The 14860-nt window shown below is 34.0% G+C and overlaps 1 long non-coding RNA gene and 1 pseudogene across 1 annotated transcript; one reads left to right on the top strand and one right to left on the bottom strand.

Moving 5' to 3' along the window:
- Positions 1-329: 329 nt before the first annotated feature.
- Positions 330-1355, bottom strand: LOC145687125 (general transcription factor II-I repeat domain-containing protein 2A pseudogene; annotated as a pseudogene).
- A 5724-nt stretch (positions 1356-7079) lies between these two features.
- Positions 7080-11032, top strand: LOC145687635 (uncharacterized). The gene is made up of 2 exons (XR_014131689.1): positions 7080-7217; positions 10531-11032. It is a non-coding gene; the product is annotated as an uncharacterized LOC145687635 (long non-coding RNA).
- The last annotated feature ends 3828 nt before the right edge of the window (positions 11033-14860 follow it).

Raw genomic sequence — 14860 nt, forward strand, 5'->3', positions numbered from 1 at the left:
CGAAGCGTATTCAAGTATCTTAACGCCACAAGAGACAAATTTCTGACAGTAGCAAATCAAAATTCAAACCAACAGAACACGAAAACGCACAAAGAGGCCGAATGTGTATAAAGTTAGAAACACAGAAAAAAGAAAATACACTATAAACACTAGTAACTGACAAGTGTTTTACTTCAAGTCTTGTTCTCTGAGGCAGATGTACCGCACAATTTCTTCTTAAGTGTCTCTGTACGAGGTGATATTGTTTGAACACAGCTGAGACGTAACAAACATTCCAGGTGATGGTTGGACAACGAACTTCTCTGGTTTGATTTCGTCAGTCGCATTTTTTAAAATAATTGCTCACACACATACGTCGAACCAAACATTGACATAATATTGGCAGCATTTCTATGCAGTCGCGGAAATCGACATCGAAGTAAATTCCTATAGAACTCTTGTAAATTGCTGTTCTGATGGAATTTCTCTTTAAATTCCCTGTCGCACACTAAGTCTATAAGTTCCAACTGAACATCAGGAGGAGCGTCTGCAATGTTTGTAGAGAATGGGGTGGCAAATACCCTGAAGCTCATCTCCAAACATTTTATGTCCTGAAATCTGGTTTCAAACTCGTCCTTAAGGCTAAGCTGGAAACTGCGGTAATGAGTCAAGTCAAGAAGTTTACCGGATTCTTGTAAGGTGCCTAAGCTGGGAAAGTGAACCAAAATCTTGTTTTCAAATTGCTTCGCCCAAAGGGATAGCTTCATTTTGAACGCTTCGACGCGATCGCACATATTTGTAATTAGCAGATGTTGACCCTGCAATGAGAGGTTAAGAGCATTGAGATGAGTAGTTATGTCTGCCCAAAACGCAAGGTTGCATCTCCATTGGTCGTCTTTCAGTTCTGGCACGGAATGATCGTTCATATCGAGAAACATATGAATGTCGTTTAGTAACTGAAAGAACTGGTTTAACAAGTTTCCACGGCTCAGCCAGCGCACCTCAGTATAATAAGGCATGTCTCCGTATGCACTGTTTAGGTCTTCCAGGAAGGATTTAAATTGGCGATGTCTCAGTCCATGTTTTCTGAGGTAGCTAGTGGTACGAACTACAACGTCCATGACATCGTTCATCGTTACACTCTTTGCGCACAACTGCTCCTGATGCAACATACGATGAATTCCCCTGATATCGTGCGACACCCCAAGCTCTTGCAGTTTTTGTTTTAGTCGCGCCACGAACCCTGCTTCCTTCCCAACCATAGCAGGTGCCCCATTGGTCGCTACAAAAACCAGTGCATTCCACGCAAGGCCTGTATTTTCGACACTTTCTTCAACACACGCAAAAATATCAGCGCCCGTTGTGGTGCCCTTCATAGGTACTATGTGCAACAGTTACTCTCGAATCTAGGGATGGTACCGAGACCGAGACTAGTCTCGGTCTCGTCTCGGTCTCGTCTCGAATTATCGAGACGAGACCGAGACCGAGACGGACTTTCAGACACCGAGACGAGACCGAGACCGAGACGGACTTTCAAACACCGAGACGAGACCGAGACCGAGACAGACCTCTATAAATCGAGACGAGACCGAGACGAGACTTAGGTCAGTCTCGAAAGTCTCGGTCTCGTCTCGAATATTGATATTGATAGATACTAAAATTACCTTCACTCAAAATTTGTTTCGTTGCTGTGTTTGATAATATGAGAACGGTTGACTCATGTACAGTGGCGTATTTAGGGGGTGGTTATCGGGCTCAAACCCCTCCCGAAAAAAAAAATGTGATAATTTTTTGCATTGCACGTACAACGCAAATGTTTCTTACTCGTTCCTCAAGCCTCTCCCGAAACAAAATCCACTGCTGATGCAACTAGAATTCATCTCTCTCTCTCTCTCTCTCTCTCTCCATATATATATATATATATATATATATATATATATATATATAGAGAGAGAGAGAGAGAGAGAGAGAGAGAGATCTGGTCGCGTTGCCACCGAGGTCCGCCCTGCGGGTTCCCGGGGGCCCAACTTTAATTTTAAATGGAAGCAAGGGGTGAGTGGTACCTCTTTCGATAGATCTTGAAAAACTAAAAAGCGTTGTGGCAAAAGATCTTTTATATCGGGCACTGTATTCAAAATGGCCACCAAGACCTGTTGCCTCTATCGGATACAGTAAAACGTGCAGTACCACTAATATGAAAACGGTTGAACATAAATGAATCGAACAAAAATTCAAACAGAAAATGTCATGTGGCACATCGATTGATATTGTCGCGGAGACTCCCAGGGCCACACTTCATGGGGCCCAGGGCGCAACTTCAAAATTGTAAATGGAAACATGGGGTGAGTGATGCCTCGTTCGACATATCTTTAAAAACTAAAGAGTGCTGTTGCAAAAGATTGTTCATATGGGTCACCGTTTTCAAAATGACCACCAAGATATGGTATCTGCATCAGGTAAAACGTCCAGTATCACTAATATGAAAACACCGGAATAAATATTCGAATGGGAAATCACAGAGGGTATTTATCATTCTATAGCTCGGGAATGTTGCAACAGTAGAAAAGATGATTAGAGTGAAAGTGCCATAATGGAAAGGAAGAAATTTAACTTCTAGAAAATTATCGCTCCAACCTCACTCCGTAAGTAAGTGAAGCGGGAAGGATCGGTGAAATTGCAAATGAGAGCCTTAGTTTTTTGCAAATTGTATCTACGAAACAAAGTTATTTGAAATATGTTTTTAAAAGAGATAAATGTCTTTGTAATGGGATAAAGTATATAAAATTCTTGTTAAATGGTACCTTCCATTTTGATTGCGCGCAATGGTTTGATGCGGAAATGAATCAACTGAAATGCAAAACAAATTTGTCGAACAATGCAATTTTAGAACAATGTTTACGAACGTTGGTTTTCTTCAACAGTCCTCTGCATGATATTATGATATTGGTTCGATTCTTTTCCTTCTGTCTTCTGTTCCTTCCATGTGATGAGTTTCACTGAAATGTCCACAGCTACATTCCGAATAACTTTCAGCGGTAATTTCAGTTTTGATCCTTGGTAACGAAACGGTACATACTGATGCAGATATGTCCCAAAAATCTTGCACGCAATGCGTTAAATTATCAGGGCGAAGAGGCGGGTAAAATGTTGCTAAACTTGAATTTCACCTTATTTTTATTCACCTTATTTCACTTTATTTTTATTCATTATAGTACCAGTCATTTGTACACACAAGTGTTTCAGACAAACCACATCTATTGCAAATAAAAGTGAGGTTCTCGTTTGAGATTTTACCATTCATTCCCGCTTCACCTACTTACGGACAGAGACCGGAAAGATAATTTTCTATCATTTCCTCTTTTGCATCATGTCAATTATATTTTAATAATCTTTTTCTCCGTTACATTATACTCGAGCCGTGGAATGATAAATACCCTCTGTGCTTTCTTATACGAGTTTTATTCTGTTCATTTATCTCCAACTATTTTCATATTAGGAGTCTAGTGGTACTGGACGTTTTATCTGATACAGGCACCATGTCTTGGCGGCCATTTTGTAAACGGTGACCAATATGAAAAATCTTTTGCCACAATACTGTTTAGTGTTTCAAAATTTATTCAACGACGTATCACTTGACCTATATTTCGGTTTAAAATTTCTAAGTTTGGCTCCCTCGAAAGGCAGCCCTGGGAGTACCGCGAGAACATTATTCGACGCGCCCCATCCTTTCCTGTTTCACTTTCTGACTGTTCGTTTATCTCCAACTGTTTTCGTATTAGTAGTACTGGACGTTTTATCAGATACAGGCATCATGTCTTGGCGGCCATCTTGAATACGGTGACCGATATGAAAAATCTTTTGCCACAACGCTTTTTGCTTTTTAAAGATCTATGGAACGAGGTATTACTCGCCCCATGTTTCCATTTAAAATTTTAAAGTTTGGCCCTGGTATCCCATGAAAGGCGAGTAGTCGTAGTGGTAAATCTATCCAACGTGTGAGGTCTTATAGACAATAGATAGCCGACAAACACCATTGTATTCGTAGCAGATGCTTCTTTTGAAGCTGTGTCGTAATTCCATCTTTGTGTCAATTAAGGAAGTAACAAAGTGTCAATTTAATGTGACATATGGATGTTGCACAATACTTTAAATGTTGGAAGGTGGAGAAACATGAGAAACATGAAAGAAAAGGATACAATTTGAAATTGACAAGCTTTTTGTAACACTGTTACAATTTGAACATTGTTTCATTAAAAGAAAGAATATATTGTGTGAGAAAGTTTAACTGTTGGAAGCCAGAAAATAGTGTAACAGCAGGACGTGAGAAAGTCATGTAACCTAAGAATGGCATGAGTAGGGAGAGAATTCTTTGATGTGTACTAAAGAAAGAAAGAAACATATACACAGGTGTACTGTAATTTTGGGTGGTCCAGTTTTTGGAGTTGGAGGGGGATGTACTGTGCTCTGGACATTGGTTAATTGATGGACTGTGATTTCACTGCATGGAAAAGAAAGAAATAGGAGACACCTGCTTGTATGTGTGTGTTCCAGGGTTTTTGGAGGTGGGGAACGAACTGTACTGCCCATGGAATAAAAAGACATTGCTTAATTGACAGTGTAACTTGCACCCTATGGAGAAAGAGCAATGAGTATACTGAAGGAGAGAGAATGTAAGAAATACCTTGAAAATGTTACATAGGGAAAGTGTAGTGTCCTTTTGACCAAAGGACCAGTTTAAATTAACGTGGGAATAGTTAAAATTACTACAATAGAAAGCGAAACTTTTTTTGTGTGTGGATGAGAAAACGCCATGATACTTTCAACCCAGCTGTATGTCTAACTCTTTTTAGAAAAGAAAGAAAAAAAGATCTTTTAAGTTGTTGGGATATAGAAAGTTATTTGAGAAAATGTATGTGACATTTATTGTTGAGGGATGGGACCCCCTGTAATTTTGAGTTGAACGTAACTTTTTTTAGAAAAGAAAAAAAAAAGATTTTTCTGACTTAGACAGAAAAATGTTCCATTTAGCATGCCCTGTTAGAATGAAAAAAGAAAGAAAGAAAAAGCCATTTTTCTGGAAAAGATTCTTGTTAACTTTAAAGAATAGCTTTGTACTTGTTTTTTGTGAAAAAACGAAAGGGCGAAAACAGACAGGTTGTGAGTAAGATTGTTATTATACCAGTGGTTTAACAGAGTGAGAAAAAAAGAAAAAAAAGTATTGTTGAAGTTAGGGATACTATCATGAATGGATTTTTGTAGTTTTGAAAAGGAGTGTGAGAAACTTACGTGGAAAATAAGATAATATTTGCAATAGAAATTTAGATATTTCGGGGTTATGGATTTGTTTGAAGTTTTAATTTAGTTGAATTTTTATGTTATATAGTTGAAAAGATGCAGATGAGAAGAGACATGATTGATTTGATATTATATTATAGTTGAGAAAAAAAAAATAGAATAAAATATGGGAAAATATATATGCTGTGAGCTGAGGATTGGAACATAGATGTTTGATACATTAAAGATAAATATTTTATTAGTGTTGTGATAATTGGATTAAAATTGATAGGAAGATACATGAAAATTCGAAGGAACACAATATGAATTGAATGGATTTTGACTTGACTTGATGTTAGTTTTGCTTTGGTTTCAACAGCGACGCTACATGAGGCATAAAGTTAGTGAATAATTTGTGTATAATACTGATGCTTACAAACTTATATTTTTTGTAGTTGGAATATTGAAATTGAAATTTTTAAGATTACGTTGCATGGTTATTTGGATTAGGCTAAGGGAGACGATGAGATAGTGGGATGAAATGGGAGAATTGCGAGAAATTGCAAGATGATAGTATTTAGATGCTTTTTTTATATTGACGTAGTAGCTAGGGTACATACCATTGATACGTGTACGGCTAAGGTGAAGGAGACGATGATTATTTTTTGGTTCGTTTGTTTTTTACAAACTCTGAACAATCTGATGTGTTTGAACTAAATATGGGAGCTAAAATAAGCTCTTAAAAGTATATAGGAAGTGGGAGGAAACGGGAGAATCCCGAAAAAACCCACGAACACGGTCTTTGTTTAACATAAAGTTGAATTGATTGGGTCGGGGATTGAACCTTTGCTACGTTAGATGGAATATTGTATAACGTGAATTATAGATATATTAAAATATGTATGTGGTGTAAAGTGTGACTGAAGCTGAGACTTGAAGCACGAAAACTGAACGCCTTAGTATTGAAGAATTATGTCATTGTATGGTGCTATACTTACAGAGAGAGAGACGGAAAAGAGCTCTTCCAGTGCTGAATAAGATAATAAAACTGAAAAAAGGCAAACCATTGGTTTCGTTTCCGTTTTGCAGAACCTACAAAAGTGTATTGTATTTTTTTTTTGGCTATTGTGAATTATGTAGACGCTACAAGCTGTATTTAAGGGAAAGAGTATCTTTTATGTGAGAATTTATTGTTTGTAGAGAGATACTTGCGTAAATTTTGTGTTGTATTGAAGGGAAGTTGTAGGGGGTAGTCTTTTAAAAGAATTTTGCTTTAAGACACACAGTAATTGGACGAAAGTGTTTGCAGGGGACGCTAAGATTTTAAAAAAAAAAAAAAAGAAAAGAAAAGAAAGCGTAAATTGTTTGGCGTTAGTTTGACTCTTTTATTTGTGAAAAAATATAAATATCTTGTTTTGGAGAACACGCTTATTTTTAGTTTAGAGCTTACTGGGTGATACCACATTTGCGTGTGATATTTGAGGAAAGGAGTTTTTAGTTGACCGGAAATATCTATATTTGGAAGGTAAGTTGAATTTTGTTTTTTATATTTATTCTATAAAGTAATAACGAAAGAACTTAACTTTTATAGATAATTGAAGTGCGAATATAATATCATTTTTAATGTAAATTGTAATATGAGTTTATTTTTATTTATTGACTTTTAAGAAAAATAAAATGAGAAATATTGAAAAGCTGATGGTGGAATTAATTTTTAAATTTATATAATAGCATAGAACTTAATTCTAAACCACCCAAGTAATTTTTATTAAAGTTTATATATATATATATATATATATATATATATATATATAGAGAGAGAGAGAGAGAGAGAGAGAGAGAATGATATTGTGTGTTTGCGGAGGATGTGTTGAATTTATACTAATTATTTTTTCTTATTTTTGTTTTAGATTTTTTCCTGGATCGATTGTGAAGCGATTTTTGAAGGAATTTTTACATTTGAGGTAAGAAATAAATTATTTTATTTATTTTTAAACTTAAGAGAGGAAAACTGTGGAGCTTATTATGTTTAATTGACTTTTTGGAAAAGATTAGTTTTAGTTGCGAACATTTTGAGTATAGTATGTGTAGCCTAGTTTTATTGAGAGGAAAGCAGGAAACGATGGAAAGATAAAAGCTTATAAATAACATAGAAAATGCAATATTTCAGTTTATCGTGCCACGATTATGTCCTTTAGGCTAAAACTGATGCGTGATTAAGGCAAGTGAATGATGCTGGAAGAATTGGTGGAATGAGAAAGTAGGAGCAAAAGGAAGTACCCCGAGTAAACTCACGAACACGATGTTGTCCACTAAAAAGTTACATGTCTAGGGATTAAATGAAAGACCTTACGCATGAGAGATACCGTTGAAACATATATAGAGGAAACGATGAAAAGATAGAAAATGAAATTTTTAAGTTTAACGTCCCACGGTTATACCAGTTATGCTAAGACTGACGCGTGATTAAGGCAAATAAATAATAACTCAATAATTGTTGGAATGAGATAGTGAGAGAAAAAACGTGAAAACCCAATAAGAGAATGATGTTTAACACAAAGTTAATTTGCGGGGGAATTGAAGGAGGGATTGCACGCACCAGAGGTGTACATTATAACATTGAGGTACCGTTGGAACATATGGAGAAAAAAGCACAAGATGGTGCAAAAATAAAAGTTTATTAATGATATAGAAAATAAAATTTTTAAGTTTGACGTTTTACCCTTATGCAGGTTAGGGTAAAGGGTAATAATGCAAGATGGATGAAATGGTGAAATGAGAGTGTGGGATGAAAGGGAAAAATTGCGAGAAAATGCATGATGAGAGTACTTACATGGTTTTTTACAGTGACGTAGTAGCTATGACGCATACCGTTGCTGTGTATTTCTGTTAGGCTAAAGGAGACGGTGATGATGAGTGAAATGGTTGAATGAAGAAAAATGGGAGGAAGCGGGAGAACCCCGACAAAACCTACGCATACGGTGTTTGCGCAGCATAAATTTCACTTGTTGCGGATTGGGATTGTATGAGAGATTTGAAGCACCGGAGGCGCGCGGTAGCGCAAACTGGCTTTAATAAATATTGGAATTTATTATTAGAAAGAGGATATGAAATATAAACTTTTAGTTAATTCATGAATTGAAAAAACAAAAGCAATGTTATGTAAGATAATGTGCAATTGAAATTAGTTGAGTAAATGTGTTGAATTGAACTGAATTGTTTTACGTTTAATGCACCGCTAGCTTAATTGGAAAAGTGTAGTTTGCCATATATTTTTGCGTGTAAATAGAAGGTTACGTAAAAATGCCATGGATTTAAACAGACTGTTATTATGTGCCAGTTTGGCAATGACAGTTTTTTAATATTGGAAACACTCACCAACATTTATGACATGAAAATTGGTAATGTAGGTGCAAGTGTGTCATAATTATTTTGGAAAAGAGATAATTGAATTATATTTGTTAAGTAAAGAATTGGGCAAAACCATGCATGTGTAATATTAGTATAGATTTAACTAATAACGTACAGAGAAATGTTTTAATGCCTAAATTTAATTGAAATTAATACCCATATGGACTTTTTATTGGGAATATCACTATTTCACGACGTGTGCTTGCGACTTAAATATTATTATTATTTTTTGGACTATATATGGCGTTATACCTCTTGTATAAGATTATGTAACTGCCCTTATGTCCGAAAGAATAAAAATTAAAAATACAGGAAACATAAAAGCATTGAGGGGCTAAAATATTTACTCAGACTGAAAGTAAATTCATGTATTATATTATATTAATATAAGTATAGAAAAAAAATCAAATGACCGTATTTAAAATGTAGTTATAAAGAAGATTTCAGTTGAGTTAAGTTGATTATGACTTTAGCGTTCCCTTGTGCAGCCATGGAATATGAGACGTGGACCTACAACTGTATGTGCAATGGGAACCACATGAGTTTGCCACGGGAAGCAAATGCTGGTTACCTATGGCAAATGCGCGTACGTTAACCGCTTAGACATGTAGGAGCTTATGAACGACAATAGTTTTTTAGGAAAAATGGATTTTGTTTTCTTATAATAATTTATTGAAAATAATGAATTGTTTTTATGACACTTAGCACTTTATATTGCACGGTAATGCGAGTCAGGGTAAAAGGAGATCATAATTAAGGATGTGGAAGGAAATGGAAGCATTCCGAAAAAATTATGATGATAATATTGTTTAGTATAAGATTAGTTAACCAAATCTCTTGTTAAGGAATGTCCTAGAGGGTATGTTGAGAAGAAAGAAAGGGAGGGGGCAAAGAAGACTAGAATTAATGGCTAATATTAAAACAAAAAGATTATACGTAAAAACGAAAAGGTTAGCGGAGGACCGTGGAGCATACAAGCTTGTTAGCTGTGGCAAGTGACATGGTATTAAAGGCAAAATATCTATAATTATGATTTAAGCAAAAAACAGAACTATGAACCAAATGTACTAGAGGAAATTAGTTTAGGATTTGTATGGAAAAAGTAAAATAAAAAACGTAATGATAACTGAATATTATCTTGGTAGTATTGTAAATAGAAATGTTTCCTAGAAAAAAAACTTTTGCTTAATTTGTGTGGAATTTTATATAAATGATACGAATATGTTGATACAATCGTAATAAGGACGTATGTTATTTGATATTTTGAATATGTAGGCAAAGACAAACATTGAAATTTTTTGTTGGGAGGGTTACAAAGTAATTTTGTTAGAATATGTTTCAAACTGGTAATTTTTAAGGTATTGTAGACAGTTATATGTAGGTTACTTTTAAAAGTAAGGTAAAAAAATTGTAGAAAAAAAAAATAGATTGTTTATGTTTGAAGGAATGAAATATTACTTTTGTTGGAAATATAGGTAAATTGCCTTATAATTATAATTTAGGGAACTTAGATCCCCAGAGTTTTTTACTGATGGAAAATAAATAATAGCAGCTTGTTTACAGTCATTATTTGTATTGAAGATCCAACTTTTAAGAACTGATATTTAAATAATGAAATAACTTTGACAGATCAAATTATAGGCGCTAAACGAATAAGTATAAGAGTGATAACTGAGTATTCAATGTACAGTAGCTATTTATTTTGAGAATAGAACAGTGAACTGATTGAATGAATTATTGAGAGATATAAAAAATAAGATGATACCTATTTTAATATATTTTTAATAGCACGTCTGCTTAAATATAACATCTGAAATTTTATAGTATTATTTGATATTTATAAGTGTTTATTTTTGTTTTTTGCAGAATGGAGGGACCATCCACATCATTCGAGATTATTGGCTCATTTAACGAAATAGACGCAATGTTATTGGCGGTTGCAAATGAAGATAACAAATCCGAAAAAAGAAAGGGCGAAGAACAAGAACAAGAAAAAAGAAAAAAAATGAAGAAAGAAGAAGATGATCTCTGGGAACTGTTTCCCTTGGATGAGGAAACAGCTAAATTGTTAATATTGGCTGTTAAACGGGTGGAAGCAGTCGAAAAGTTAAAATTAAAGAGAAGAAAAATGTAAAAAAAAAGAAAAAAATGTAAATATACGAAATAAAAAGAAAAAAAAAGAAAATTAGATTAGACAATATAAGTTGTGTGTTTTATTAATTCCAATATGATTACTTTAGGTAATTTGAACTGAGAAAAATCAGGTTTTAAGGTTACTTGGTTGTTTGGGTGGTTGGAAGGCTTTATAGCGACCACATTTTTATGGTTTTCTCTTTCAGTTTTCTGGTGGATTGTAGGAAGACTTCAGCTAACAAATGGAGTGGAGTAAGGTATTGTATAATTTTTTATGGAAGACCCAGCAAAGAATATTAGTTTCACAGGGATTTAAGATTGTTTTGCTGAAAATATAATTTCCAATTGCTGACTAAAGATGCTTTTTTGAACTTGATTAAAAGACAAATTTTAGATCGTGCAAGCTGGAATCCAGCTCAGCTATCTAAATATTTATTATTATTATTATTATTATTATTATTATTATTATTATTATTATTATTATTATACATTTGACAGACCTGGAAAATAATTTTGACTCTGTTTTTTTTTTTTTTTAAAAAATTATGCTTATCTTATTCTTCGTATCCATTGCTTTCCTTCTACTTTTTCCTTTTATACTCATATAAAGAAAAAAAAAGACAATTTTTCGTAAACTATATGCATTGAAATTGTTGTCACACATAATCTCTTACTCTGAGTGAAGTATTTGAGAACAGAATTCTAGGAAGCTAAGAGGAATAAGAATGGTGATTGGCAAAAGCTTCATATTGAGGAACTACATAGTTTATAGAATTACCCATTATTGTTAGGGTTATCAAGTCTAGGAGGCTTAGGTGAGCATGTCATATAGGTTTAATAGAATGCTTTCAAAGTCTTGACTGGTAGACTTATAGGAAAACGATCGTTAGGAAGACCTATGCACAAATGGGAGGAAATATTAAGATGAATTTCGCAAAAATTGGAATACAAAGTACAAATTGTATACAATTGGGTACGGATAGAAGTCAGTGAAGAGCTTGTGTGAACCTCTGGGTTCCATAGGTCATAGACTTAGTTAGTTATTTTTATATGCAATGAAAATAATAATAATATTAAGAACAAGAAAGATAAATAAAATTCACCTCTTTTCTGCTACCCGTTTTTTAAAATAATTTTGCTTGTTTCCCTTAAAAAACACTATTGAAGCTTTATAACTTATGTATTGGTAACGTATTTTGATCTTGATTGAAGGAACACTGAAAATCAAGACCAAGTTTGTTTCTAAGTGGAAAATTTACTTAAAATTTTGATATATAACTCATAATTTCCATGGGATTATTTCCATATTTCATTGATTGATGCATTTTAATAGATTAATTTGAAAAATATTTCATAAAAAATCATTATGTGTACAAGACTTCACTGAATATGTATGATATTTAAAAAAGGAAATCCTATGTACATTTTTCACTAGTGAAACTTATAACATAAACGAAAATCAATGGGAATATTAAAATGAATATTGCATAAAGTACAGCATGAATCCAATTGGTTAAGAATAAAGCTGAATTAAAAGTTTTTGTAAGCGTTATTATGAACGAAAAAGAGGTAATAGTTAAGAACAGCTACTTGTCATCTTTCGTGCATGAGGATACATCTTACTGTTGCACTACGTGAACACTTTAAGTACAAGGGCAAGAACTCAGTCTATTACCTACTTTTTAACATCCTAGATAATGAATGAATAATTCCTAAAAGTATAGCGTTTCTCGTCCTTCCCTAAATGGAAAGTATGGCTCCTTAACTATAAGCGAAAATCAATGGGAATATTAAAATGACTTGTGTTTGCTTTTATTTATTGGACAAATGTCAGATAGAACCGTTGTTACGGCAAATTTAAGATTGAAATACGGAAACCAGAAATGTTGTGTATTTTGTGGATATTTAAAACACCAAGAAGCCCAATAGTGAACGGATAGGTTACCTACCATAAGACAGCGAGAGAGAGAGAGAAATAATATGGGAAGCATGCATATACGCTGAATGCATGCTATGAAGCGAGGGCGGGAGGGGGTGTTTCTAGTTTGAAGGAAACAGCAATAGAGACGGGAAGGGTGTTTTACGGAAAGAGTGTATGCGATAAAGAGAGAGAGAGAGAAAGAGAATGTTTGCAAGGTTGGATAATTGAGTTTGGTGCGTAAGAGGAGAGGAGAGGGTGGGAGGATTTTGGTGCTTGTACTTTGACGAAAAGACCAATAGTGTGCGTGAGAGAGAGAGAGAGAGAGAGAGCAAGCTTGGATAAATGCGTTGGGTGCGTAAGAGGAGAGGAGACGTGCGGGGGAAATTTTGTTTGTTGTTTGACTTGAAGAGTAAGAGCAATATAGACACGAGCAAAAAGATAGGGAGAGAGAGAGGTAGAGCGAAGCATGCATACGTGTGCTGCTGAGCGGAAGACAGGGGGAAGGCGCGGGGTTAACCTGCTTCAGGCTTTTTTTTTTTTTTTTTTTTTATTCCTAGTTGAATGCAGCGGAATTTACGGTCTTTTAAAAGGAGGGGAAAAAGCGTGATGTTGAACACAGAAACTGCAAGTTTGTGTAAGCCAAGAGAAAACAAATACATGAACGAAAACGAATAATTTATCTGTTGATATCAGTGGCGTATATGCATGCGTTTATTGAAATTTTAACTGAATATGTAAACGGGTTTGAGTGACTATTTTTTTTTCTTTTTAAATATGTAAAGTTAGATCATAATGTTATGATGTGTACTAAAAAGCACATGTAAAGTATAGAAATGTTAAAATGATGATACTTACCTAGGATAAACTGTTTTGTTTGATGTTTGAAGCATATACGAAGCACTAATATATGGAGGGAAAAAGAGACGGGAAACGACAAAATGATTTCGTCGGTAAACGTATAAGGCATTCCCGGTTGTTTAAATAAGACGAGACCCATATGATGTGATGCTAACCGCACAAAAGCATGAATGGTACTGACATGTGTTTGTATATAGGTGGCGTTGATGCATAAAGACTAAGATTTTTTTCCGTATAATAACTTTAAATGGGCATAGCTCCTAAACGATTGATTGTACGATAAAATGGACTACAGAAATCGATTTGTCAGGTCGAAATTTATATAGAAAGACACCTTACATGATAAAATTAAACAATTTTTATTTTTTTGAAATTTATATACAGTGTGTTTCAAAAGTACAGTTTTTTATTTTTTCGCTTTTATGGCCAAACTATTGGTCGTAGAAAGAAAAGAAAGATATTTTCTTAATTGTTAGGACCTAAGGAACACGACTATACAGATTAGAACATTGTAACTTGAAAATAATTTTAAATGGTCATAAATCCTAAACGGTTCATCGTAGGTGAAAATGGACACCAGAAATCGATTTATCAGGTCAAAATCTATATAGAAAGACACCCTACATGATACATTTGAACAATTTTTATTTTTTTGAAATTTATATACAGTGTGTTCCAAAAGTATAGTTTTTTATTTTTTCGCTTTTTTGGCCAAACTATTGGTCGTAGAAAGAAAAGAAAGATATTTTCTTAATCGTTAGGACCTAAGGAACATGACTATATAGCTTAGAACATTGTAACTTGAAAATAATTTTAAATGGTCATAAATCCTAAACGGTTCATCGTAGGTGAAATTGGACAACAGAAATCGATTTATCAGGTCAAAATCTATATAGAAAGACACCATACATGATACATTTGAACAATTTTTATTTTTTTGAAATTTATATACAGTGTGTTCCAAAAGTATAGTTTTTTATTTTTTCGCTTTTTTGGCCAAACTATTGGTCGTAGAAAGAAAAGAAAGATATTTTCTTAATCGTTAGGACCTAAGGAACATGACTATATAGCTTAGAACATTGTAACTTGAAAATAATTTTAAATGGTCATAAATCCTAAACGGTTCATCGTAGGTGAAATTGGACAACAGAAATCGATTTATCAGGTCAAAATCTATATAGAAAGACACCATACATGATACATTTGAACAATTTTTATTTTTTTGAAATTTATATACAGTGTGTTCCAAAAGTATAGTTTTTTATTTTTTCGCTTTTTTGGCCA

The sequence above is a fragment of the Thermobia domestica genome, chromosome 6 (genome assembly GCF_964235325.1).
Source record: "Thermobia domestica chromosome 6, izTheDome1.hap1.1, whole genome shotgun sequence".
In the NCBI taxonomy this organism is placed as follows: Eukaryota; Metazoa; Arthropoda; class Insecta; order Zygentoma; family Lepismatidae; genus Thermobia; species Thermobia domestica.